Source organism: Solanum lycopersicum, chromosome 10 (assembly GCF_036512215.1).
Source record: "Solanum lycopersicum chromosome 10, SLM_r2.1".
NCBI classification, from domain to species: Eukaryota; Viridiplantae; Streptophyta; class Magnoliopsida; order Solanales; family Solanaceae; genus Solanum; species Solanum lycopersicum.
In genome coordinates, this window is record NC_090809.1 from 56,019,855 (window position 1) to 56,045,169 (window position 25,315).

General features: G+C 28.7%; 1 long non-coding RNA gene across 1 annotated transcript; it reads left to right on the forward strand.

Moving 5' to 3' along the window:
- The first annotated feature begins 1,572 nt into the window (after positions 1 to 1,572).
- LOC112940154 (uncharacterized) lies at positions 1,573 to 8,005 on the forward strand. Its single transcript, XR_011211919.1, has 2 exons — positions 1,573 to 2,175; positions 6,492 to 8,005. It is a non-coding gene; the product is annotated as an uncharacterized lncRNA (long non-coding RNA).
- The last annotated feature ends 17,310 nt before the right edge of the window (positions 8,006 to 25,315 follow it).

Sequence of the window (25,315 nt, forward strand, 5' to 3'; positions counted from 1 at the left end):
CCTTATTTTTGCACTTAATGAGGATCTGAATATAATCATTCATATTTAGTCCATTAAGTGCGTTGAATTTTTAGGTCTGAATGTTAATCATATGGGTCTTAATGAGTCTGAATGAGTAAGATCTATAACATAGCCTTAGGCCTCATTTGTTTCCATTAAGATTAAGACGTCTGAATCTGAATATTAAGATATGCATGAAGATCTAGATGTGTAGATCTGAATAAACATCTGAATATTAAGATCTTGTCTCTGAATTTGAACACCAGATTATTGGGACTGTTTGTTTTGATATCTTAATGTACATATGAAATTAAACGATATATCTGTTGACACCCAATTTTAACCCTCCACAATATAACTTATCATCGAGTTTCTTAAATTTCAAACAATTTAAAATAATTAGTTTTATAAAAATTTCAAAAAATAAAAAATAAACATAGTTTGGAAACTTTTTAAAATATTTTTGTCACATTTTTATAATTTGTTGTAATATATATGTTTTAAATAACTATGTATATACGATTAATATATTTTATGAATATTAAAAAATCATCTAAAAAGATTTAGTTTTTATTTAGTAGAGTATTTTATTAAATTTGTTTACTTTAAGTTGACATATATTCTCTAGTTATTAGCTTATAATTAAGTTAATTATTTTATTTCGTCAAGATAAAGACGCTCGTTAATCAATTAATATTAATATGTCTTATTTAATATTTAGCTAAATTTATTAATTAACTCAATTTAGCTTAACTCAATTTGGCTACAATCCAAATTCATTGGTTATTTGTTTAGTTATAATTTCTCTGCTAATTTCCTAAAAGGAAACTTTCACATATAACCACTTAAAAATAATTAATTACTCTCCATATCTATAGTTTGATAATTACAATTTGTAACTACATATCATATGGAAGAAGAGAGATCGAGGGAGACTGCGATAGAGAGGTGAGATAGAGGGGGAAAAGAGTGGGAGAAAGGTGAATTGTATATGTATATTGGTTAGATAATTATATATTACACATATGTATTTGTATATATGGCAAGAGAGATTAGGAGACGGAGGAGAGAGGCGAGCGAGAGCGAGAGAGAGAGAGGCGAGCGAGGGAGGGCAGAGAGTGGGAGAGAGGTGAATTGTATATGTACATAATTATATATAGCTGTATATTATACATATACATTTGTATAAATGGCAAACGAGATTGGGAGAGGGATGAGAGAGGCGAGCGAGATCGAGAGAGTGAGGAGAGAGGGCAGAGAGTGGGAGAGAGGTGAATTGTATATGCATATAGTCTAAAAAATTGTATATTATACATATTTATTTGTATATCCTGGTGAATTATACATATACAAACATGACTAATTATACAAAGTCGAAGTCAGCCCACGTAATTAATGTATAATGTTAGTCGCAAGTCATAATTATAGCAAACTATAACTATGATGAGTAATTAAATAATATAAGTTTGCTTAGCCGCGTAATTTTTCTCTTTCCTAAACCCATAAAAAAAAAAAACCCAAAGCTTTAGACCTTTTTCTTTAAAATTCAGCAGCTCAATATAATCTTCTTTCAGCCTAAACCAAAGACCAAGTCCAAGAAACCCACAAACAACAATACTATACGTACATAATGACCCGCCCCCCATACTCGTTTTTTTTCCAGCAAGAACATGCCAAAATCCAAGTACACCGATTTGTCCCAGTATCGTCTTCTTCACGCGTTATTGTCCAGCAAACACGAAAAAGCGACTCCAACATCAGTAGCTGCACCAAACGACGTGAACAGTGCTAACAATAAGCCCACACGTCCCTTTTTCCCCTTTTTTTGGTTGAGTTTGAGAGCAAGATACAACTCTCCATTACTTTTTTACTGTTGCCTCGAAAAGGAACGAATTGATTCAGTTGGATTTTGCCCCTTTGTCGCCCAAGAATTTCTGTATAAATAGCCCTTTGCACTCAAGTGATAAGGACATGGTTTTGGAATTTGGATTCTTAAGACAAGATTTGAGCTTCGTTTTAAAGATTGTCACTGCTCTACTTCAAATTTTTATGGCTAGTCTTTTGATTCTAAGTTGAGAGAAGATCGTCGTCCGAATTTTCATAGCTTGCCTTTAATATTCGAAGAGAGTGGTGGAATCGCTCTTCTTGTCGTCCCCAGTAGCTGCCTTGAAAAAGGTAAACTTTTTATCGTCTTATATAAATCATTGTATATTCTCGATGTACTGATTAATTTAATATTAACTTGCTATTATTGTTAGCGGATTACTCTGTTGACCTCATGTTGAGTGGTTCAATTATTTTTCTTTATAAGTTTGATCTCGTTTCTAAGTATGTGAATCTCCATTGGATTAGTTTGTCTCAATTTTGGCGTTTAAAGAGTCAGGATTTGTATGGTATTTGTGATTTTCTTGCATAGGAGTTGCTATTATTTTGAGTTTATTTGTTGTACGCGTTCCATAGAATCTGTTTTGCCTAGCCTTGAGTTGGTTTTTACCTTCTATTTGTATGTTAGTTTAAGTTTTTTTAAAATAAAAATAAAATCGCTACTTGTTCATATAACCGAATATCTCTCATTTCGCATATGATTCATGTTTTATCTATCAACTTTACATCTTGACGAGAGCAACCTAGAATATATGTTTGAGAAGATAAATATATATTCCTATATTTATCGAATCAGCTGATTATTCACTATTTTAGTTCAAAATACTTCCATCTTTAAAATTGATTCCTTTCTAACTTTGATCCTTATATCTAATAAGTCTATTCTATCCTCATCCTCCACTTGCTGCCTCATTGTTTAGCTTTCTCCATTTGAACATTCATGTCCATTAGTCTAATATATATATATATAGATAGATAGATAGATAGATAGATAGATAGATAGATAGAATGGTCAATTCTGTACTTATACACAAGACTAAGTATGTAGAGAAAATTAAATGAAAGGTGTCAAATAAGTCTTGGTTTGGGTTTTGATGACAAATTAACAAAGAGCTGGTCAAATCCTCTTTAAAATGTAAATAAGTAAATTTGGAACCAAATTAATATTTTTAAAACTTTTTAATCTTTTATAAAGTACAAAAAGACACTTTATTTTTTCAACTTTTATAATTCTATTCAAACCATTTTTTTTAAAAAAAAGTAAATGAAAATAGGATTTTCTCTTCTTCTTTTCTCAATGTTCTCTCTTCTCTTCTTCTTCCTTTAGAAAATTTGAAAATCCGACTATCAAAATAAATATTCTCCCCCATTATCTTATCTTCCTACTCATCTTCGATCGTGACTCTCTTCTCTTTCTGAACTGGAGATTGTGTTCGACTTAAAATGAGTAAGTAATTTTTTTTTAGAGATTTTACAATTTTGGAACAATACTAAGCTTTTTTCTTGGGTTAATGAAGAATAAATCGTTCAATAGATGTGAAAAATGAATAATAGTGTAATGATACCTATTATTTATTGTTAGAAAGAAAATTAACAAACTAAAAAGCCCCAATTTCGAGAAAATGTATATGTAATGTTAAAATTCAGTGGAAGTTCATTTTTTGTTGTTTTTGTTGCTCTTTCTGTGACCATTTTGTTCATATTATTTAAGAAATATAGTTTTATTCAGTTGTCCAACAAATATTTGAAGTGTAGGAGATTAACAAAATCTAAATTCTCAATCACTATCTATAATTAGTGAAAGAAAAAAATAAAGATTACTGCTCTGTATCACACTCAAACCAAAAGGCAAGGAGAACAAGAAGGAGAAGGACAAGGACCTAGAGATAGAGAAAGAGAGATTGAAAAAGAAAGATAAAAAAGTTGAAGTCATCTGTGATGTGAAACAATAATATCCACCATTGATTAGATTGATGATTATGTATATCACTGTGAATTACCTTTTTTGTTTATAAGTTGTATAAAACAATTGGTGAAGTGTTTATTTTTGCTGATAATATTAATGATATTTTTTGTTGAAACAAATGTCAATTATGACGGAGAAGAAGAAATGTGGTGTATGTGGCAACATATATAACCTACGTTGTAAAAAACACCACAGAATTATCTGCATGTGCCCCAACAATAAGGATATATGTGGAAACATATATAACCTATGTTGTAAAAAACACCACAGAATTATCTACATATGCCCCAACATAAAGGATATATGTAGCAACATATGTCACAGAAAGAAGATATGTGGCAACATATGTCACATAAAGAAGATATGTAGTAACTTATCCCACAGAAAGGAGATATGTGGTAACATATGTCACAGAATGGAGATATGTTGCAACATTTCATTGTTACCAATGTGGTGTATGTGACAACATATATAACCTTTGTTGTAAAAAAACTATAGAATTATCTGCATGTACCCCAACAAAAAGGATATATGTGGTAACAAATGTCACACTATGAATTTGTCAAAAAAAAGTAAAATAAAAATGTCTAGAACAATCGTCCCTTCATTTTCCCTCTATCCTCTCCTCTATAGAAGGTCGTTTTGTTTCATATTTCAAATTTAATTTATATTTACTAATTTTCGTTTTCTTTTCTCTCTTTTCTTTCTCTCGTTCCATTATAATTAAAATTTTTGCTATGTCTACAACATCAGTGGTAATATGTTGCGATTTTCTTCTACAACAAGCCGTCCTTGCCCTCATCATTACTAGTTTATCGTTGATATCTTTTAAGATAAAATTTAATAGTTATTGGTATTAAATCAGAAACTTTTTAGTGATTTTATCACTTATTTATTTGTAGGATGGTTGGGCTGTTATTTTTTTTGAAATATTATATGATTAAAAAAATACATTTTAGGATGTACATGTTGCCACATATGACATGTCTGTTGCAATTTTTTCAACGGAACGTGCATATGTTGTTACATATGTAACTTCAAGGTAGACTTAATCGATAAATTGACGATTTAGGAATGAAAAAATGTCAAATTGGATTAAATTTTAGTACTTTGCACCATAATTAAACAATAAAAATATGTTATAACACTTGGAACACCAATTTACATAGGTGTTATATAACCATCATATGAATTTACTTGGTCATTGTATGTTGAACTAGTGATGTGATAGTTTTTATAAAAATAATTTATAAAATTGATGAAAATTTGTATTAGACCATATTTTTATACTTAGACATGTTGTATGACTATATATTAGTGTTACATGTTGAATTAGGTGACAATTTGATTGAATTTAACCCCAAAAAGATCTTTTATGATATACATATGTTGCCACATATGACATGTTGTAATTTTTTCCAACAGGACGTGCATATGTTGCCACCTATGTGACTTCAAAAATGATTTAATCGATAAATTGAACGATTAGGAATGAAAAAATTATCAAATTGGACCAAATTTTAGTAATTTGGACCATAATTAAGCAATAAAAATATTCAATAACACTTGAAACAAAGATTTACAATGGTTTTATATAACTATCATATGAAGTTACTTGCTATGTTGAACTTGTGAAATGATAATTTATGTAAAAATAATTGATAGAATTGAGGAAGGTTGTTATATTAGACTAAATTTTTTTTATTAGACATGTTGTAGGACTATATGTTAGTGTTACATGTTGACTTAGGTGACAATTTAATTGAAGCAACCTCTCAAGACCATTTTATGATATACATATGTTGCCACATATGACATTTCTGTTGCAATTTTTCCAACAGAACGTGCATATGTCGTTACACATGTCATTTCAATGATGACTTAATCAATAAATTGAGCAATTTAGAATGGAAAAATGTCGAATTGAACCAAATTTTAGTACTTTGAACCATAGTTATGCAATAAAAATATATTATAACACTTGAAACAACGATTTACAAGGGTGCTATATAACTATCATATGTAGTTACTTGTCATTGTATGATGAAGTAGTGGTATGATAGTCTTTGTAAAAATAATTGATAGAATTGATGAAGGTTGTTGTATTAGACCATAATTTTGTACTTATACATGTTGTAGGACTATCTATTACTGTTACATATTGAATTAGGTGACAATTTAATTGAATTAACCCCCAAATGATCATTTTATGATATACATATGTTGTCACTTATGACATTTCTGTTGCTATTTTTCCAACAAAACATGCATATGTTGTCACATATGTCACTTCAAAGATAATCGATAAATTGAGCGATTTAGGAATGAAAAAAATGTTAAATTGGACAAAATTTTAGTACTTTGAACCATAATTAAGCAATAAAAATATGCTATGACACTTGAAACAATAATTTACAAGGGTATTATATAACTATCATGTCAGTTGCGACATGTAAGTCATATGTTGCTACATGTCTAGCTTATATGTTGCAACTTGTGTAAGTTATATGTTGCAACATATGTCTATTCTGTTGCTATTGATTTATTGCTACATATGACTATAATTTGATCCAATAGTCAATTGTTCCAATATATTGTAATCTGTTGGAAACGTGAATGCAAATTATTGAAACAATTGCAGGTGCCCAGATGATGATGAATGATTTCAAAGAACTATTAATTTTACATATCAAAATAATAGTGTGTGACCCTAATCATTTATGAAAGTAATTTCAATTGATACGAAATGAAATCTGATCCACTGATTAAATTAGTTAAATCTGATTCAAGAAGAAGAAAAGAAGAAAGCTCAAGGACTAGCAGCCAAGACCAATAATGTACAAAAAGAAGAAGAAAAAGATAAAGAGAATGGGAAGAAAGACAATCAAGCAAGCAAGAACGAAGAAGAAGAAGAAGAAGAAGAAGAAGAAGAAGAGGAAGAGGAAGAAGAAGAATACGATGAGAGGTGGAGGGAAAATATTTTATTTCCACTTTTGGTACAACTTGCTGATGGCTTCCCCCAATTTTAATTCCCATCAAAATTGGTTAAATTAGATTTTAGTCAATTTACCCCTTTACCTTTCATTTAATTCAATGGGTCAAACTGTCAACTTATAAACTTGAGGGTAACTCCACAATCCTTAATCATTAATCACATAATTGTCACCTACACCCAATACTTAAGACTTATGTCACCGCCTATTTATTTTGAAACCTTACAATCACTTTTTTTTAAAAGCCCAAGTATCTATGTGCTTAGATATGTTATTAAGGGATTTTATTTTAGGAAAAATTAGTAAATTAGTCAAAATAAATAACATATTTAGTAAGAATATCCATACTTTATAAATATTAGCAATAATGTCAAAAATGTCATTATTTTAAAAAATTTATGTGTCCCAATTTTCTTCCTATTTTATCTGTCTTTTTCAATTAATTCTATATATCCTTTTTTTAGAAAAAAAAATCATTCTCTCTCATATTTATCTTTTCAAATTGTTAATTCTCTCTCCCATTTAATTTTTTTTCTCTTTCATGGTTATCTTTTCTGATTTTCCTCCAACATTCAAGTTGCAAATATTTTTTTGCCATATATTTTGGTTGTTTTTTTAATCCAAAATTGAATCAACAAGAATCCCTTTGATTAAGGTATCTCTAATCTTTATCTTATTTTCAGATTTCTTTTCTAATTTTATTTTTGTTTAAATCTTAAAAAAATATTGTTTGTATTTTTCAATTTCCGTTATGATTTACTCTTCAATGGCTGAATCCAAGAGGCTTACTAGAGGTATTCATCTTAATCAACCAATTTCTGGTGACTTTTCATCCTTTAATTTATTTATTATTTAACAAATAGTGTATAATGTATGATCCGCTGCTAAAATGAGGGAAGAAAGAGGGTAAGAACATTTGCAAGACTCATTGGTGTGCAAAACCTTCCTCAAATTCAGAACGCAAATGTAGAATCTTTGTCTACTCGTGAGGATCTTGAAAAAGACGACGAAGATCGGATAGTTGTCGAACAATTTTCTATTAGTTTGTTTTGAATTTATAGTTCTTTTTTAGAATTTGGTATGCTTTCTTTAATTTGTATTCAAATCACTATGTATACTATCAATATTTATATTTATTAAAAATTTCATGTTGCATGGTTTATGAATCTTGTATTTGTCCCTAATTTGTATTCATCCAAATGTATGTCAACTAGTTATGTATTTTATTTATAAGAAGAACAACTTTCTATTAGTTTATTTGTATTCGAATGAATACGACTTAGAAAAGGAAACAAGATTTTGAAAAAGAAAAATAAATACATAGTGAAAATATATACGAATACAAATGTATTTCTTAAATAGCTATATTTTATTTGACATACATATTGGAATGAATACAAACTAACAAAGGTATGTCAACTGAATTTGATATTTTTTTCTAATTTGTATTTATTCTAAAGGTATGTCAACTAATTTTGTGTTTTATTTAAGAATGAGTACACCAAATATTCAATTATTTCTTTTCAATTTTATATTTTATTCACTTTTTCATCAGACTAATTTTTTGTATTTTATATATTATTATACAAAATTCTAAATAAAAACTAGAATAAATAGAAATACAAAAGAAATACATATTGAAATGAATACATACAAGATTTTTGAAGAAAAAAATAACTATATAAGGAAAAAATATATGAAAATACAAATATATTTCTTAAATGACTAGATAGATAAATTCGGCATACCTATTGAAATGAATACAAACTAATAAAAAACTATAATAAATATAAATAGAATATATTGTGGAATGAATATAATTTTAAAAAGGTAAAATTCTGAAGAAAAAAAAACAAATTTATATTTAATTTGAAAATGTAACTGATGAAAAAATTAAGGATGCTTGCCTTTTTTTGAAATATTCCCCCCTTAATTTTCTCCTTTTTGTTATTAAATAATTATATTCTTTAAATAAAAATAAATAATAAAAATATACATAACAAACTAAAATGACATTTTTACTAAATATTAAAATTGTTACTAATGAGTCCTCTTAAATGCTAAAATATTGACATTTTAAAAAATTTCCCCTTATTTTATTTGTTTTGTGTGAAGAGTTTTTCTTTTGGGTATTAACTGAATGACATACTCTATGGGTGAATATATCATTTTGTTTCAAGGGAGATTTATATTATGACTGTTATAATATTGCTTGTTTGAATTTTTCTTGTTATACATGTGTTGAGCTCTAGTTTTATATTTTTAGGTGTTGTGATTCATTTCCACCAGAAAATTTATAGCTGGCTAACTCTTGTTTTTGTTTCCTCTTTATGGCATCATTGGATGAGTTCATTGAACTCTTTTCCTTCCTCCTTTGCATTTTAACATGACCCATGAAAATACAAAATTCTTTTAACAAGTCATACCGCCTTGAGAACTTGAAGAACAGGTTCCCAAAAGATGGCACACGTCCGGAAGACATGAAACGGGGTTGATATATGAGATTTATATGCCGATATACAACTTGTGTATACCAAAACGGAAATTGGGTTAAATAAAGTTGCAGTAAATTGGCCCACAAACAGAAAATGATAGGGGAAAAAATGAAGGAAGAATAAATTCTTGAATGTACATTTCAATGAGACAGACATGATTCTTTTGCTGGACTTGTTTCTGATTTACAAGTTTTTTGGCCTTTCAACAAACTTAATTAAACTGAAGGACAACAAATTCACTGGCTGTTCTTTCTATGACCAAATAAAAAATTCACAATCATTTTCTCATAATCAAATTCAAACATCACACTTCATAGTGAAATCATGAAATTAAGTGAATTTAAAATTTTGAGACTTACTTGTGAGGCTTGAGCAGTGAGCGACCGAGAACCTGAGACTGGAGAGCCAAGTAGGTCTGTGCAGAAGTCATGAGAACTGAGAAGAGTAAGGCTCAAAGTCTCGAGCACTTAAGCTTCTAACTTTTGAAATTTGAGCTTGCTCACCTATCAGACAATCAACAAAATGACATTTTAAGGAGGAAATTTTATCACCAATGCAAAATAGGATGCTGAAAATGAACTCCATCATCGCGAAAATCAACAATTAGACCAGAGTATAGTACACAAATGCACTGAATTCATATCTCGATCCGACTAAATAACAAACTGGTATAATATAGAGAAAATACACTATCAGAAGATACACAAAAAGTATGCATCAATATGCACTTCTTCAGAGTAACTAAAGCTCGACTAACAAGCCAATATTTTGTTCCTTCGGTTGAATCACGAAAATAGACATACATAATGATTAATAGAATGAATAAAAATGTTGCAGGCTTGAGGTATAATCGTTAGTCGTTACCTTGCGAGTTGCATCCTCGCCTGAGTGACTGGAGCAGTCGTTGCCTTGCCTCGCCTGAGTGACTGGAGTAGTCCGTAGTCGTCGCCTCGCCTCGCCTGACTTTGGAATTTGGAGAAATGAGAAGTCCTTAAACGAGAGGGGGTTTGGAACTGAAGATTTTCTAACCTAAGACCTAATAACTAGAATTGTGATTAGAAATTAGGGAATAAATAACGGGTCTTATCGGGGTATCGGGTACCCGATACTTTTCCTTCCAAACCCGACCAGGGAATCGTTAAGTCAATTAAAAAAATACTAAATCGAGCTCCGAACCAATTACCCAATATCCCGACCCGTTAGCCCAATAAATTAAAAATTGGTTCGAGTTAATGGTTTGACTCGATTTTCAAACAGGCCTAGTGCTAAATATTATATCATGAAGTGCTTATCAATTCGTATATATTGGTTAATTTATGAAAGTAAAAGATGTATATTAAGTTACTAAGAATATAGAAAATTATAATGGTAAGCAAGTTTAATTAAATAAGTAAAAAACTTTTATGAGTTGTTGTGATGCAGTTGAATTAAGGTAGGAGTCTTATTTTTTAGTCTGATTGGTGTTAAGAGTGTCTTACATTCTGATTCATTCAGATGTAATCAGACCCATTAAGAGGCTTATAAGAAAATAAAACAAACAAACTTAATGAACTGAATCTGCATAATTAAGATTTAGTCCTAAAAAACAAACAACCTGAATGAGGCGAATTTGATTGATTAAGATTCAGACACCCATTAAGTGCAAAAAAAGTGAGGCCTTAATATCATTCAAACTCTATTAAAATAATAAACATTCTTTTCATAAACAAATTCTCTTCTTCCTTGCTTTTCTTCTGGACAAGTTTCAAGTTTCTTCCTCTTCTTTTCCAATCAAGTATCATTTTTTTCTTTCGAATAGATAAGTTTTCATAATCTTTTACAAGTATTTATATAATATTTCTAATATATAAAATATTCTTGGGTGAATTGATATTTATGAAGAACTCTTCTTGTCACACAATTTGTTTGTTGTCAAAACTTCTTTGGACGAAGTTATCATTGTTTCTTGAGAAAAATATTATTGAAAACACAAATAAATCATTTTTTTCTGGGATGGGTTATAGTCTTATTCTTGAAACAATTGTTTGGAAGAAGTATCTTGGTGTGGATTATAACTTTTATTGACCAAAGCAAAAAAAAAAAACTTTTATTGATATAATGTTTAATTTAAAATTTAAAAAAATATTATGCATATTCAGATTTTGAAAACAAACAATCTTAATGATTGATTTATTGTTCAAACCTAGAAACTACATTTTAATGTTTGTTATCAACCTATATTTATAAGGTTAACCAATAAACAGAAAAAGAAATAAGATGAAGCAGAAAAAATATAAAATAATCCGCGTCCACAAAAATTATTGTGTCTCTTTAAGAAATTTAATCCCCTCACTGTACCCGAGGTTATGAATTAATTTCTCCAAAAATAAAACGGATTAATCCTGTTAAAGAAATAGTCATACCTCAAACTTCTTTAACGTCAGCAAACTTAAGAAGAATAACAAGTCACACAGACTCAGTCGATCGACACTTTGATTTTGAGAGAAAATTATATGCAGAGAATGAAAATTTCAGTGTTTGAAAAAAATGAAAAATGACTTCCTTTTATAGCCATTTTCAGCAAGAAACGTGTCTGTTCAGAAAAATCTGTTCAGACCCGTTTTATCCAGAAAGTTGTGTCTTTTGAAAAAAATAACAACTCTTCGAAAAATGTGTCTGTTAGGAAAATAACAGCTTTTTCGAAAAGAGTAACAACTTTTCATAAATTTTGTCCAAAAAATTCATCAATCAAATTATTCACCGAAGCCGAGCGAGCGACGACGACGACGACGCAAGGGGACACCTTCTTCTTAGCTCTTTAAAAAGTAAAGAAAATGTTTCCTTATATAAGGAAAACAATTTCCTTTTCTTTTGCCGATATGGGAGAAATGACTTTTCATTTGCATTTTGCAAATGACTTTTCATTTTTCTTCCAAAATAGTTCCCCGACTTTTTATATTCTCTCTTTTCTTTTCTCATTCACACTTGCTAAACCCAACAATATTCAGACAAGTATTCAAATTCTGACATCTTAATCTTAATACTTATCTTAATATTCAGATATGCATTCACATTTAGACCTCTAAATCTTAATGAAAACAAATGAAACCTTATTCTCATTTAGACTCTTTCCGAGACACTTTTATTATTAGAAAAAAAATTGTACGCCATACTTTTTTCTTCAAAAAAATATTCAAGCTTGTCTCATTTTTCAATTTTATTAGTCATCCAAATTATTTCCATTACACTTTTAAGTTTTTTCTTTCTATTTATTTATGAAGAATTGATAAAATTTATTGCAAATTTTTTATTTGATTAAAGTGGAAAAACAACTTTTCATACATAATGTTTGTGGCAATATCCGAGGTTGATATGAAGGCGACTTCATTACCATATATGTATCCAAGACAACAAACAGATGATGTATGGTTACCTAGAAACAAACTAAGAGTTAGAAACCACAATCAAGATTGTCATCTGGGCTAACTCCAAACATTTTACAATACCTCATGTAAAATTCAATTCGATCATGGACTCTATCATCATTACATTATATCAAAAAGTTATTTTTAGTGACAATTATTTAACGATAATAAAATGATTGCTACTAACTTATTCTCTAAAATGAAAAATAGCGGCAAATGCACACAGGCAGTAAAAAAATTCTCTTTTCAAGTGGCAATAAAATACAATTTCCACTAAAAGTTAATTAGTAAATTCAATTTTTCTATTTTAACTCATTCCCACAATAAAAAAGGTTGTCATTAGATCCGCTATGTGGGACTTTAAATCCATCTCCGTTGTCGTTCAAATGTCGATATTAATTCTCATTTACTAGTAACTATTTAAATTTCTTCATTTTTACAAGTTAAATTAAGTGATTGATAATTTTATTCGTGGTTTGCAATATTGAGAGCAATTTTAGTGCGTATGATCGTCTCATGAGAAAAGTAAATTGTTACAATTGAAACTTAAACTATTTCAATTTATATATATCTTTGTTTTCTCTTCTAATTGGATTTATGTATTCAGGTCCTAGCTTGAATGATTTGTAGAAACAAATGATTTTGTAGGCACATATATGATGATTTTGGAGTTCGTTGTCGTATAGAATTGAAGTTAAACTTGGAATTGGGTTATTATTAAAGAACAAGACAAAAACAAAAAAAAATAGATGAAGCTTTAATAATTGGCATAATTATATAAATAAACACTCAAATTTTGATATTCTAATAATTGAATTTTTTTATATATGTGGCATTTTTCTTTAACAAAATTTGACATACTAATTAAACTATTTAAAAAATTATATTTATAATTTAACAAAGAATGATGATGAAAAATATGAGTCAAACTTTTAATAAAAGTAAAATTTACAAGAATTTTTTTTAACCTTTTCCCTATAAGAAAGTAAAGAACTCAAAACTCTTATTAAGATTAGGTTAAGCATTATAAATATACTTTTAACAAATTTAAAACATAAAATATATAAGGTTCATATATCTTTGGTTGCCAATAAATAATTTTTTTTTCTATATGTGCCCTTTTATTTAATAAACTAACATCTCGATATGAACATTAATAAGGCGCTATCATGTTCCGTCATCAAGATTCATTAATGGTAGGCAACTCCACCCTTCCCATGCATCAACATAGTACTTAAAATTTTTGAAGGAACGCTTCGTCTTAAGATAAAAAAATTTTGATCTACTTTAATAATCATAGCAAATAAATATTTTCTCCATTGTTTTCCTCTATCCAATCCAATCTAACTAATATCAAATTTACTGGTAAAAGTGAAAAAAGATACAATCCTTAATTGGCCAAATAGATAAATTTAATGAAATGATATTGCCAAAGAAATTAATATGCTATTTAACAATGATGAAAAAACAAATATATTATTTCACGAAAATACTTAAAAGGAAAAATACAAATTAGGTCTCTATGAGGATTGATGTGGGTTATATTCCCCCTAAAACATGTCCTTTGTAAAATCTAAAATGCATAGAATTGAACTCTTGCAAAATCATCACTTATATAGTTGCAATTATCACAATGTCTTCATTCTTTTTGTACCTTCGATTCGCTTTGTGAAAGCGGACATACTAGACTTTGAAAGAACTCTGTCAAAACACCATAATCAAATTCCCTAGTCTTTGAATATCTAATTGAGTTATCCTTTGGATCGTATATCATCACACTATCATCAAACATAATAAAAAATTCACCTCTTTTTGACAAACAAAATGAGTGAGAAAACAAATAATCCACGGGATTTAGAGCACAATCGATTGCAAACATTTTTATCCAAGATTCTTTTTCCTCGTACTCCTCCATAGTCCACACATCTACGTGAGTAGTTGAATTATTACAAATCGCGCAAAGATTATTTCCCAACACCCCCAACACAAGAGCTTCACTCTCTTCTCCATTGTAAGGTCGTTCCACTTTTCTCCATTTCTCATTAATCAAATTGAAAGAGGTTATGCTCCAACCACTTTTGATATTAATCCTAGTAGTCCAATAAAATTTTCCATTCACAAATTTACCCAAACCAATTAATCGTATCACGTTTAGTGAACAATGTATTATTTGCCAAGAATCTTTCTTTAGACTATATATATCTATCTCTTGAAAATGAGGTGGACATCCAACAATAGAAAAAATACACACTACCATGTAATCATCATGGATCTCATCATATCCAAAGCCATAAGTGCAATAACCCTCATTCTTCAATTGAGTTCTAAAACTAGGCAATTTCTTACACTTTCTTATGGTTGGATTCCATAGAATTATTCATTTTCCTTATTCACAAGACAAACCAATCCATTGATAAAACCCTCAATCGTAAAAGATATACCTGAGTTTTTTATGTGATAATCCAAATCAGTTTCCTCCATAACAAAACAATCCTTATGTTTGAGTTCTGGTTGGGTTATACTCAAAATAACATTATGGTTGGTAAAGTATTTGTTATGATTAGCCGATAAATTAAGATGGTACTTGATAAATTTAGGACTAGTAATCAATGCATGCCAAGATTTTGAAACAAACCTGATTTTCAAGAGAGATTTTACCGGAAGCTTTAAGAAAATTTCAATAACAATTTCAATTGGCAGATCAAAAGGGATTGTTGGGTTGCTCTGATGAGATACTCCATGTTTTTCTGGTAAGTTTAAAACCACAAATTCGGAACTTAATTGTTCCTCTGCCATGCTTTAGAATGAATAGGCTTGTTCATCTCTTCGCTAAATTTATAGCAAACTCATATCACTAAAATAAATAAAATAGTGTACTAAAATTTAATGTTAGATCATCTCTCATAATACTTTGGAGAAAAAGTCAGAACTGATAGTCGTTACATGAACAAATTTCAAAATTGTAACAAAAGTTATAAATGCTAAGTCACTCTTTTTTCAAAATGAAAAAGTCAGTCTTGTATGGAAAAATAGTCAATAATGTAGTAAATTCATTTTATCAGTTATCACTCTTGGTAAAAATAATCATCATAATAAACATAAAATGCTACCTTAGTCTTGTAAGGAAAAATAGTCAATAATGTAGTAAATCCATTTTATCAGTTATCACTCGACTGTTGCACATGCAGATTTTCTAAAAAGCTGATTTTTTGTCTGTTTTAGTTACGGGGTGTTACACAAAAAGAATGAGAAGATAGACAAGCAAGCAAGCAAGAACGAAGAAGAAGAAGAGGAAAAAGAAGAGTACGACGAGAGATGGGGGACAATATTTTATCTCCCCTTTTGGTACAGCTTGCTGATGACTTCCCTTAATTTTAATTCTCACCAAAATTGGTTAAATTAGGTTTTAGTCAATTTACCCTTTTTTACCTTTCATTTAATTCAATGAATCAAACTGTCAACTTATAAACTTGAGGGCAACTCCACAATCCTTAATCATTTATCACATAATTGTCACCTACACCCAATACTTAAGACTTATGTCACCGCCTACTTATTTTGAAACCTTATTGTCACTTTTTTTTTAAAAGTCCCAAGTATCTATGTGCTTAGATATGTTATTAAGGGATTTTATTTTATTTGTTTTGTGTGAAGAGTTTTTCTTTTGGTTATTAACTGAATAACATTCTCTACGGGTGGATAATATCATTTTGTTGCAAGGGAGATTTATATTATGACCGCTATAATCTTGCTTGTTTGAATTTTTCTTGTTATACATTTGTTGAGCTCTAGTTTTATATTTTTAGGTGTTGTGATTCATTTCCACCAGAAAATTTATAGCTGGCTAACTCTTGTTTTTGTTTCCTCTTTATGGCATCATTGGATGAGTTCATTGAACTCTTTTCCCAATAGCTTGCACACGTCCAGAAGGCATGAAACGGGGCTGATATATGAGCTCTGTACACTGATATACAAATTGTGTATATACCAAAAAGGAAATTGGGTTAAAAAATTGGGATAATTACATGGGATGGCAAACATCCCTATGTAATTAGTTAATAAGGGTATAGTTTAATTTATTTACGGTCAGTAAATATAGTTTCATTTTTTGCCATAATTAATGGGATCCACTATCTATTTGTATACAGAATAAAAATAGTCATCCAAAGATCTTTATATAATTTTATTCAAAAATCAAATTTATCTCTCATATTCTCATTCCATATCTTTTCCTAAAATTACTCTTCCCTTCTGATTTGAATTTCCATTGGGAAAATTTTGACCTCTCCCTCCAATGTTCTTACACTTTTCGTAGGTAACTGCCAAATTCATGGCTTTCAATATTTTTTTCTTGGCTCCTTCTACAACAATTGTATGTGTAGTATGATTGTTAGTTTTTTCATATTTTTTTTAAAAATCTTTATTACTTATTAATTTACAAATCTTTCAAAATCAGAATAGATGATTTATGTCCATGTATGAGGATTACGAGAGGTATGTCATTGCATATCAATGTTTTTGATAATCCACCTTCGTTTCAATTGGGTTAACTCATGATTCTGGGTTAATGTAGGGTCTATGACAAAACATAAACAAGTTTAAGTTGAACAATCTATTGAAGAATTGAGATCCTGGACAAATCTGAAGAATATCGGGAATATCAGGTAGTGTAATTTATATACAAATTACAAAGTTATGTATATAGTGATTTAGATATTAAGTTAATATATACAAAGTATTATGAAACAGTTTTTAATTGTATATTCTATTAGTTGTATACCAATTACTAAAGTTAGATATATAGTGGGTGTATATTAAGGTAACATATACAAAGTCTTATGAGGCAATAGCTATTTGTATACAATTATTTAATTTTGTATAAAGAAATTTGTAAATCACTCTTTAATATTATAATACATTATACAAATTTGTCGATATATACAAAAAATTATGAACATAATAAAATATTGTATGTATAAACGTTACACCCTCAAAAATAGAAACATATTTCAAGCTTACTATATATACAATTAACAAATGAATATAATATACAATCAGTTTAATCATTAATACTTTTAAAAAAATAAAATAAAAACATGAAATCACAGATGCACATATATAACTATAATATATATACCAAGATTATTGTACATTATACAAATTTCCAGAATTATACAAAAAGATAAAATAAGAACATAATAAAATATTGTATACAAAAAAATTACCCAGAAAAATTAAAAGAATATATGATGGTCGTATACAGTTTAAAACACAAAATCAATTTCACACAAATATTATATAAAAATTATATACAATTTCGCAAATATATACAATATAATCAATTTATATATAAATATATTTGTGTGTGTGTTTCATAGATTTATCTAAAAAAAATTAGAAAAATATTTAATTTTGAACTGGTATTGTCTTTCTATAACTTTAGAATTCTTTTTTGGGGGAAATATTTGATTTTAAATGTTTTGCTTAAATCATGGGATTATGTAAATTTATTGTTAGCATCTTTTGTGCTACTGTTACCATTTATTGAAAAATAATTTTTTTGTACAAATTTAATTAAAAAAAACGTTTTATACAAATTTAGAGTCACCTAACAAACTAAACTATACCCATGAAATGTAATTACGTACACTATACCCATAAAATGTAATTTCATAACATCCGTTTGCCATATAAGAAATTTCCCTAAAAAATTTGCAGTGAATTGGCCCACAAACAGAAAATGATGGGGAAAAATGAAGGAAGAATAAATTAACTTGAATGTACATTTCAATGAGACAGACATGATTCTTTTGTTGACTTGTTTCTGATTTACAAGTTTTTTGGCCTTTCAACACGCTTAATTAAACAAAAGGATAACACAAATTCACTGGCTGTTCTTTCTATGGACAAATAAAAAATTCACAATCATTTTCTCATAATCAAATTCAAACATCACACTTCATAGTGAAATCTTGAAATTAAGTGAATTTAAAATTTTGAGACTTACTTTTGAGGCGTGAGCAGTGAGCGACTGAGAACCTAAGATTGGAGAGCCGAGTAGGTCTGTGCAGAAGTCATGAGAACTGAGAAGAGTAAGACTCAGAGTCTCGAGCAGTCAAGCTTCTAACTTCTAAAATTTGAGTTTGCTCACCTATCAGACAACCAACAAATGAAATTTTATCACCAATGCAAAACAGGTTGCTAAAAATGAACTCCATCATTGCGAAAATCATTAATTAGACCAGAGTATAGTGCACAAATGCACTGAATTCATATCTCAATCGGACTAGATAACAAATTGGTATAGCATAGAGAAGATACACTATTAGAAGATACACCAAAAATATGCATCGAATATGCACTTCTTCAGAGTAACTGAAGCTCGACTAACAAGCCAATATTTTGTTCCTTCGGTTGAATCACGAAAATAGACATACATAATGATTAATGGACGAATAAAAATATTGCAGGCTTGAAATATAACCTTTAGTTGTTACCTTGCGAGTTGCGTCCTCACCTGAGAGACTGGAGTATTCGTTGCCTTACCTCGCCTGAGTGACTGGAGTAGTTCGTAGTCGTCGCCTCTCCTGTTTATGGAATTTGGAGAAACGATAAGTCCTTAAACGAGAGGAGTTTGGAACAAAAGAGTTTTCTACCCTAAGTCCTAATAACTAGAATTGTGAAATTAGAAATTAGGGAAAAATAGCGAGTCTTATCGGGGTATCGGGGACCCGATATTTTTCCTTCACAACTCGACCAGGGAACCGTTAAGTCAATAAAAAAAAAACTAAACCGAGACCCGAACCAATTTCCAATACCTCGACCCATTAGCCGAATATATAAAAAATTGGTTCGAGTTAATGGTTTGACTCAATTTTTGCACAGGCCTAGTGCTAAATATTATATCATGAAGTGCTTATCAATTCGAATATATTGGTTAATCTATGAAAGTAAAAGACGTATATTAAGTTAGTAAGAATATAGGAAATTATAACGGTAAGCATGTTACTAACATTAATTAAATAAGTAAAAAACTTTTATGAGTTGTTGTGATCTAGTTGAATTAAGGTAGGAGTCTTATTTTTTAGTCTGAATGGTGTTAAGAGTGTGTTACAAATCTGATTCATTCAGATATAATCAGACCAATTAAGAGACTTATAAGAAAATAAACAAACAAACTTAATGAACTGAATCTGAATAATTAAGATTTAGTCCTAAAAAACAAACAACCTGAATGAGGCGAATTTGATTGATAAAGATTTAGACACCCATTAAGTGCAAACAAATGAGGTCTTAATATCATTCAAACTCTATTAAAATAATAAACATTCTTTTCATAAACAAATTTTCTTCTTCATTGCTTTTCTTCTTGACAAGTTTCAAGTTTCTTCCTCTTCTTGTTCAATCAAGTACCATTTTTTTCTTTTTAATAAATAAGTTTTCATAATCTTTTATAAGTATTTATATAATATTTCTAATATATAAAATATTCTTGGGTGAATTGATATTTATGAAGAACTCTTCTAGTCACACAATTTGTTTGTTATCAAAACTTCTTTGGAAGAAGTTATCATTGTTTCTTGAGAAAAAAATTATTTGAAAAAAAATAAATTATTTTTTTCTGGGATGAGTTATAATCTTATTCTTGAAACAATTCTTGGTGTGGATTACAACTTTTATTGACCAAAGCAAAAAAAATAAACTTTTGTTGATATAATGTTTAATTTCTAATTTTAAAAAATATTATGCATATTAAGATTTTGAAAACAGACAATCTTAATGATTGATTTATTGTTCAGACCTAGAAACTACATTTTAATATTCAGACAAGTATTCAAATTCTGACATCTTAATCTTCATACTTATTTTAATATTCAGATGTGCATTCACATTTAGGCCTCTAAATCTTAATGAAAACAAATGAGCCCTTATTCTCATTTAGACTCTTTCCGAGACACTTTTATTATTAGAATTTAATTGTATGCCATATTTTTTTCTTCAAAAAATATTCAAGCTTGTCTCATTTTTCAATTTTATTTGGTCATCCAAATTATTTCCATTATACTTTTAATTTTTTTCTTTCTATTTATTTATGAAGAATTGATAAAATTTATTGCAAATATTTTATTTGATTAAAGTGCAAAAACAACTTTTCATACATAATTTTTGTACCCTTTTCTTTAATAAAGTTTGATATTTCAAAGAGATTAATTAAATTACTTAAAAAGTTATATTTATAATTAAAATTTGTTAAAAGTATATTTATAATGCTTAGCCTAATTCTAATAAGAGTTTGAGTTTTTAACCTTTTTAAACCTAATTCAACTTTTTTACCTTTTCCCAATAAGAAAGTGAAAACTCAAACTCTTATTAGAATTAGGCTAAGCATTATAAATATACTTTTAACAAATTTAATACACACAAAATATATGGTTCTTAGATGTTTGGTTGCCAATTAATAAGAAAAAATATATTTTTTTGCTATATGTACCCATTTCTTTAATAAACTAACATCTCGATAGGAACATAAATGAGGTGCTATCATGTTCCTTCATCAAGATTCATGCAGTCTTCCCATTAATGGTAGGCAACTCCACCCTTTCCATGCATCAACATAGCACTTAAAAATTTGGGAGGAACACTTTGTCTTAAAGATAAAATTTTAATTTCTAAATTTATTTTTTATACAATTCCATATTCACAAGTTTTTCAATCTATTTTTATAATCATAGCAAATAATTATTTTCTCCATTGCTTTCTTCTATTCAATCCATTCTTGCTAATATCAAAGTTACTGGTAAAACTGAAAAAATGCAATCCTTAATTGTCCAAATAGATAAATTAAAGAAATGATATTGCTAAAAGAAATTAATAAGCTATTTAACAACGATGAAAAAACAAATATATTATTTCATGAAAATACTTAAAAGGAAAAATACAAATCAGGTCTCCATGAGGATTGAAGTGGGTTATAGTTCCCCCTAAAACATGTCCTTTGTAAAACTTAAAATGCATAGAATTGAACTCTTGCAAAATCATCACTTATATAGTTGCAATTATCACAATGTCTTCATTCTTTTAGTATCTTCGATTCGCTTTGTGAAAGCGGACATACTAGACTTTAAAAGAACTCTGTCAAAACAACATAATCAAATTTCCTAGTCTTTGAATAGCTAATTGAGTTATCCTTTGGATCGTATATCATCACACTATCATCAAACATAATAAAAAATTCACCTCTTTTTGACAAACAAAATGAGTGAGAAAACAAATAATCCACGAGATTTAGAGCACAATCGATTGCAAACATCTTTATCCAAGATTCTTTGTCCTCGTACTCCTCCATAGTCCACACATCTACGTGAGTAGTTGAATTATTACAAATCGCGCAAAGATTATTTCCCAACACCCCCAACACAAGAGCTTCACTCTCTTCTCCATTGTAAGGTCGTTCCACTTTTCTCCATTTCTCATTAATCAAATTGAAAGAGGTTATGCTCCAACCTCTTTGGATATTAATCCTAGTAGTCCAATAAAATTTTCCATTCACAAATTTATCCGAACCAATTAATCGTATCAGTGAACAATGTATTATTTGCCAAGAATCTTTCTTTAGACTATATATATCTATCTCTTGAAAATGAGGTGGACATCCAACAATAGAAAAAATACACACTACCATGTAATCATCATGGATCTCATCATATCCAAAGCCATAAGTGCAATAACCCTCATTCTTCAATTGAGTTCTAAAATTAGGCAATTTCTTACACTTTCTTATTGTTGGATTCCATAAAAATACTTCATTTTCCTTATTCACAAGACAAACCAATCCATTGATAAAACCCTCAATCGTAAAAGATATACCTGAGTTTTTCATATGATAATCCAAATCAGTTTCCTCCATAACAAAACAATCCTTAGGTTTGAGTTCTTGTTGGGTTATACTCAAAATAACATTATGGTTGGTGAAGTATTTGTTATGATTAGCCGATAAATTAAGATAGTACTTGATAAATTTAGGACTAGTAATCAATGAATGCCAAGATTTTGAAACAAACCTGATTTCCAAGAGAGATTTTACCGGAAGCTTTAAGAAAATTTCAATAACAATTTCAATTGGCAGATCAAAAGGGATTGTTGGGTTGCTCTGATGAGATACTTCATGTTTTTCTGATAAGTTTAAAACCTCAATTTCGGAACTTAATTGTTCCTCTGCCATGCTTTAGAATGAATAGGCTTGTTCATCTCTTTGCTAAATTTATAGCAAACTCATATCACTAAAATAAATAAAATAGTGTACTAAAATTTAATGTTAGATCATCTCTCATAATACTTTGGAGAAAAAGTCAGAACTGATAGTCGTTACATGAACAAATTTCAAAATTATAACAGAAGTTATAAATGCTAAGTCACTCTTTTTCCAAATGAAAAAGTTAGTCTTGTAAGAAATAAATAGTCAATAATGTAGTTAATTCATTTTATCTGTTATCACTCTTGGTAAAAATAATCATCATAATAAACATAAAATGCTACCTTAGTCTTGTAAGGAAAAATAGTCAATAATGTAGTAAATTCATTTTATCAGTTATCACTCTTGGTTAAAAAAAAATCATAATAAACATAAAATGCGATAGCCTCTAACGATAACAATGAGAACAGAGACAAATATATCCTTCAATTTCACCAATTAAAGTGGATATATTCCTCGTTAAAAAAAGTGGTATAAAAATATTTTTTTTATTTAAGAAAATAAAAATAGTTTAAAATTTGTGGTTGTATGCCTCTTTTGTACTTTCTACATCATTTTCCCATATTTACATCTTTTTGGACAATCAATTGAAAATTTTCACACTAATAATATTATTATGTTTTTTTTTTGTTTGTGGAGTTGCAGCGTATAAGTCATATTTTGTACAGTTATTATCGGATATAAGTGGTCTATAATTAAAAGCATCCGACACTCGACAATAATAAAATATTTGCTCAAATTATTTAGCGGCAATCTTATAATTGTTACCATATTTTACGTCAATATAACGTTTGAGTACTTGTAACAAACACTCCATAAATACCATTAAAGGCTAAATATTTTTTTTGGCAAAAGTAATTATAGCCATTAAATATCTCTTTCGTTATAATATGATTACGAGTTAGTCCTTAATAATGATTTGTATCTACTATGCATATCCTTCTGCTTGTAATATCCTTTGTTCAGATTCTTTTTAACATCAAGTTTGAATAGTGATTTTGGTCCATTAATTAGTAATATAAGTCTTTTCACTTGAGAAAACGTTTTCTGTTATATAAGAGAAAGAAATCTACTAAGCTATATAATCCTCCCTAGGAGCTCCCACTCCTCACTACAACAAATATGATATATAACTATGTAATTATTAGTTACAATATCTAATTTGTCATTAATTATTCGTTTTTAGTGATAAAAATTTACTTTTCGTACATAAATGTATGAGACACATACTTTTCGTGACTAAACATAAGAATTCGTTTGCCCACTAAAGTTTTCCACTAAAAAATTATTTGGCGTCATTTTGTTAAGTAGTGTTAGTCACAAATTTAAATTTATCTGTGACACAATATTTCGTCACTAATAGTGAATGTAATTTAAAACAAACTATGACATCAAATTCGTCACTAATTATTCACTTTTAGTGACAAAATTTACTTTTCATGCTTAAATATATGAGACACATACTTTTAGTGATGAAACATAAAAATTCCTAGCAAAGTTTTACACCAAAAATTTATTTGGCGTCATTTTATTAAGTAATATTAGTCACGAATTAAAAGTTGTAGTTGACACATTATTTCATCACTAATAGTGTATGTAATTTATAACAAACTACAAGATCAAATTTGTCACTAATTATTCGCTTATAGTGACAAAATTTACTTTTCATGCTTAAATATATGAGACACATTCTTTTAGTGACGAAACATAAAAATCCATAGCAAAGTTTTGTCCGCTAAAGTTTTCCACCAAAAAATTAAGTGACGCCATTTGTTATGTAATGTTCGTCACGAATTTAAAGTTATCAGTGACAAATTATTCCGTCACTAATAATGTATCTAATTCATGAAAAAAATATTTTTTGTTTTATGATTTATTCAATTTTGACACAAAAGAATTTCATCTAAAAGATATGTTGTTAGAATATCAACAAATTAGAGTTCTTAGTTAAATATTATAAATTTTAGCTATGAAAATTTATACTTAATTATAACATTTACTTCGTCATGATAATATAAATAATTGGTGACAAATATTTAATTGTCTCTAATCAATCTATGATTCAGTTATAACAAAAAAATTATCACAAAATATGTAAGGTGTTAGATAGCGACGACCTAAAATTTGTTGTGACTAATTAAACTATTAGCTACAAAAAAAAATCATAGCTAAAACCAATTTTTTTTTTCTGCAATTGTTCATAATAACAAGTGACGACTTACAAAAAGAATAGTACAAGTGCTTTATAAGAAGTAGACAGAGTCCATTCGTTAATTGACAAGTGAAAAATATTAAAACTAATGAATTCGATTGATTTTGTA